We start from the raw sequence: 4,704 nt of genomic DNA, 5'->3' as shown, positions 1-4,704 counted from the left end.
TCCCTGCCAGTGAGGCTCTGTTGTCCCCCTTTACGCCACCACCAAGTTCAAAACTCTGACCATTTCAGCTCTTCTTCCAATGCCTCACCTGCTTCCACTGGGCTTTGAACTCTCGGTGTTGGGAGCCAGTTTCTCTGCTGCCCTTTGGCCTCTGTGGGCAGGGCTGGGAGCTGCAGTGGCTGAAGGAGTTGCCGGGGACCCTGCTGCTGCACTCTTGCTGTGGGGCACCGCACAGCAGGGAGGCAAGAGCATCCTCTGAGTTGAGAGAGAGCACACTGCTGGACCTGGTTCTGGAGAGTGATTTGGGTCAAAATGCAAGAGCCTTCGTGGGCTCCAGCCAGGGTAAAATCAAGGCATAGATGAAGCAGAGACCAAGCTGGGTTTTGGTGAGGCTCTTGGTGACTCTGCAGGCCAGAGACCTGGGGTCCCCATCTGCTTGTGCCCTGAGCCTTTGCTGCAGAGATGGTGGCCTCTTTGCCTTTTCTCACGCCCAGCATAAGAGAAGCCACAGCATCTGCTCCCCAAGAGGCCCAGTAGGGCCAGGCAGAGGCCAAGAATACAAAGCTGGCCTGGGACCTCTGCCCAAGAGCCGCTCTGGCAGGTGTGCTGAGCAGCTGGCCGGCAAGTCCCTCCAGGAGGACTTGGGGAGCCAGGAGCTTTCCATCGTAGGGCCTGGAGACACAGGAGACCTTTGGAGCTGCTCCTACCCACCTCACCCAGAGCACTGTCCAAGCCCTGGGATGCCTGTGTTCTACTTCTGAGTAAAACCAGGGGCAACTTTTGGCTCTGTTGTACAAACCATGCATGGTCCAAGTATCTGGAGCACACTAAGTGGAGCTGCTCCAGGGCAGAGACAGGCAGGCTGGACCTACTTCCAATTTCCCACTGTCCCTTCTCTGCTTATGCTGGGAGCTGTGAGTCCAAAGACCAGAGGGACCTTCTCTGTCCACTACCTCCATGGATGGATGCCCAGATACCTCTAGCTTTGGCTGTGTGGCTCCAGTCCCTGGGAGGGCTCACGGCTCTTAGGGACAGTGTAGTGTGCAGTGTCTTGATTTCCAGGAGCTGGTTGGTGGCATCAGAAATATAGTAGGGATAAATTAGGTCCTTTGTCCCTCTCCTTTTGAGACACAGTTGAGTGCCCTACATGGGAAGAGTGTTGTCCTTCTGCACTGGACCACTTGAGCCCTGGTTGCAGCTCTGCATGTTCCGCTGGAGGTAGCTACCGTGAAGCGCCATCTTGGCTTCCACAGAGGAACAGGGCATGGGGCCATCCTCGGAGCCAAGTGGCCTAGGCCAGGGCTGCCATCCAGACTGGCTGCCATACCACCCTTCTCTTCGCTTCACATCCACTTAGGTTTGTGTTTACAGCTGCAGATTCAAGGCATTGGCTCCTGCGCCCCAGGATAAACTCAAGGAGCCGTGGCTTTCAGTGGAGCACAGCTGCAAAACATGTTTCCAATCCAGGAGAGGCAAGAGAGCGTCTCATCACATGTGCCGTCTGCCGGGCAGCGTGCTGGTCCCAGACACATGCAGCCAGTGGAGATGCGGCCTGGTCTCGAAGAGCTCCAGGCCTATGTGTGGACCTGTCCCAGCACTGAATGACGACCCCATAGCCACATCCCCTGCGGAGAGAGGATAGGGGAGGATCCTTATCTCATTTTCCCTGGGGCTGTGCCTTGCCTGGACCTGCAGGGAGCCTGTGGCTGTGCCTTACTTTCATCAGCCAGAAATGAGACGGCAAGAGCACCAGCCCCAGCTGGGGAAGGAACGACATCTCAGATCCCCTCCTCTCTCTTTGCCAGGCCTCTGACGAGACTACCTGGCGACGCTGGCAGCCGGCTCTCTTCTGGCCCTTATGTCTGCTTACCCTGTTACCAGAGAGCCTGGGGTCTGGATCCTGTCGCCCCGTCAGGGTGGATTACCCAATGAGCAGTTCTTTTGCCCCAGTTCCTTCCCTGTGCTATAAATAAGCCCTGTGTTTATTTTCTTGTGTTATTGAAATGAGCACTTGTGATTGGGGCCTCTGTGGACAACTCCAGAGAGCATCCATCCAGTGCCTGCTGAGAGCCCTGCGTGGCGGGCTGCTGTCTGGAGCTATTTGGAATCCTCGCTCTGTTTTGGATGTGGCTTAATTTCAGTACAGGGGGCCATATGTAGCCCTGTATCTGCTGATTTTCAGGTTTCAGCTTACTGCCAGCCTTGCTGCCTGCTTAGAAGTAAAGTTGTGTTTCTCATTATGGGAAAACAGCCACGATTGAGGTAATTAACAGAAATTGTGTCTTGGTGGCAGCAGCTCCGATAGGATTTCCAGTGGTCTTTCTCCAGCAGATCCTGAGAGGCTCACCTTCCTGTTCTCCCTTCAGCGCCCCCTGGGCCTAGTGCCCATCCTTGTCTTCTGGACACAAGCCCAGCAGTTCCACTCCTCCCAGTCATGTTGGGTCCCATATCTTGACAACATGGCAGAGTAAGGGTTTCGTGAACTCCATCTTCTCCAGTGCATGGAGTAGGTGAGGATTTCTCTCTCCCTCTTCTGATAGCCAGTGGTGCCCTGGTGCCTCTTACGTGGTTATAAGAAACAACATCCAGGAATAACAGAGTGTGCTCTTTTCGTCTCACATCATCTGTACCATTTCAATCGAGAGGGTGACCTCAGACAGTGTTGGGAGAAAAGCTGCTTCCTTTCTATTTGGCAACCCATGCAAGGTAGGCACACTCCAAGGAAGTCTAGGAACAAGGGAGCATGCAAAGGGAAATGTCTCTTGGGGGTGACTTCCAGCCTCAGGATTTGGTAGCACACAAGACGTAAGTGGGAAACAGCCCTACCTGTTACAAGTTAGGCCAGACTTCACTGTCTGCGTCTCAGGACAGATGAAGCCAGTAAATCACTCAGTAGAGAAATCTTGAACACAATGTGAACCCAGTCTGTTAAGGAAACTGCATCCAATAATAGGATGTAATTCACATTATAGAGAAAGGACCAGGAAAAAATAAATGTTTATTTGTACTTTATTAACCACTAAAGATTGTTTTACTTTATTTTTTTATTTTTTTAATTTTTGGCGGAACCAGGGATTGAACTCAGACCCTTGCACTTGCCAGGCAAGCACTTATTCTACTGAGTCATCTCCCCAGCCCCTTGTTTTACTTTAAAAAAGAAAGAATATAGGGCTGGGGAGATGGCTCAGTGGAATAAGCACTTCCCTGGCAAGTGCAAGGGTCTGAGTTCAATCCCCAGTTCCACCAAAAATAAAAAGAGAGAGAAAAAAGAATCTGATATGATGAATCCATTCAATCCACAAATATTTACAAAGCACCCACCATGTGCACGATGCTCTTCGTGGTGTACAGATGACACCTTGAGCAGGGGGGGCTTCCTGTCACCAAAGCCCATATTCTGAGGAGAAAGGCAACTGAGGTCAGTGAGTATAATTTCAAATCTCAGAAAGTGCTAGAAAGAAAGAGCAGAACAGTGCAGAAACAACTGGCAGAGGTATGGGAGACAATGGAGGGTGAAGGGAGGGGACACCAAGATTCTGCCTCATTATACTGAGATATCTCCTTAAGGGGGAGTGCGCTTGAAGCAGTTAGATGCCTAGTACTCAGGGGAAAAGCTAGGACTGAATATGAACGGGATTTAAAACCATAGAACTAGACAGGTAGAAAAAAGGACCACAGCCTGAGTCCACCACACATTCCATTGTTTACAGATAAAGAAGAAAAGTACAAGGAAAAATAATAAGTTGCCAGTGAATTAGGAAGAACAATAGGAAAGTATCCAAAAGATAGGCTGTGATAAATTAAGATGCAAATTAAAATGTAAACTCTAGGGCAACCACTAAAAATATTGTCAGCAAGCGTAATTGATAAGTGCCAGTGATGGCATGCCAAAGATATACTCAGTTTCAAGATAGGAGAAGAAGGAAGAAGATGCTAAGAAGACTTAAACCCAAATTATCAATAACTCCATTAAATGTACATGTCCTAAATACTATAACTAAATGGCAGAGTATTGGGGTATTTTGTAGTTTGAATTTGTTTCTCAGTTCATGTGTTAAACCTTAATTCCCAATGCAGCAGCATTACAGTTGGGCTTGTGGAAGGAAGGTGTTTAGTCCTTGAGGCTCCACACCATCCTCATGAGTGGATTAGGGCTGGTCTCACAGGAACGAGGTCCTCACAAGGGTGGGTCATCACGAAAGTAAGCTAGACTTCCTGAGCTCTTCACTTTGCCTTGTTATGAAACAGCAGGCCAAGCAAATGCCAACCCCTTTGGATTTCCCAGACTGCAGAACTGTGAGCTAAATAAATTTCTGTTCTTTATAAATTATCCTGCGGCCGGGGCGATAGCTTAGTAGAATAAGTGCTTGCCTGGCAAGTGCAAGTGCCTGAGTTCAATCCCCAGTTCCACAAAAAATAATAATAAAATAAATTATCTTGTCTGGTATTTTGTTACAGCAGCAAGAAACAGACTTAGACTGAATTAAACAAGAGCAATTGTCTTACACTACCATGAAAATAAGACACATTTAAGTTTAATCATGAGAAAAAAAGATTAGGGCTGGTGAGATGGCTCAGTGGTCTAAAGCACCTACTTAGAACAAGCTTAGCAAAGCGAAGGGACCGCAGTTCAATCCCCCAGCACCACATGCCAGCCAGCCCCGCCCCCTGGTGGGCTGAGCTGGCCACACACACACACACACA

Source organism: Octodon degus, unplaced genomic scaffold, assembly GCF_000260255.1.
Source record: "Octodon degus isolate 3935 unplaced genomic scaffold, OctDeg1.0 scaffold00018, whole genome shotgun sequence".
In the NCBI taxonomy this organism is placed as follows: domain Eukaryota; kingdom Metazoa; phylum Chordata; class Mammalia; order Rodentia; family Octodontidae; genus Octodon; species Octodon degus.
Note: the sequence above shows the minus strand (reverse complement) of the source record.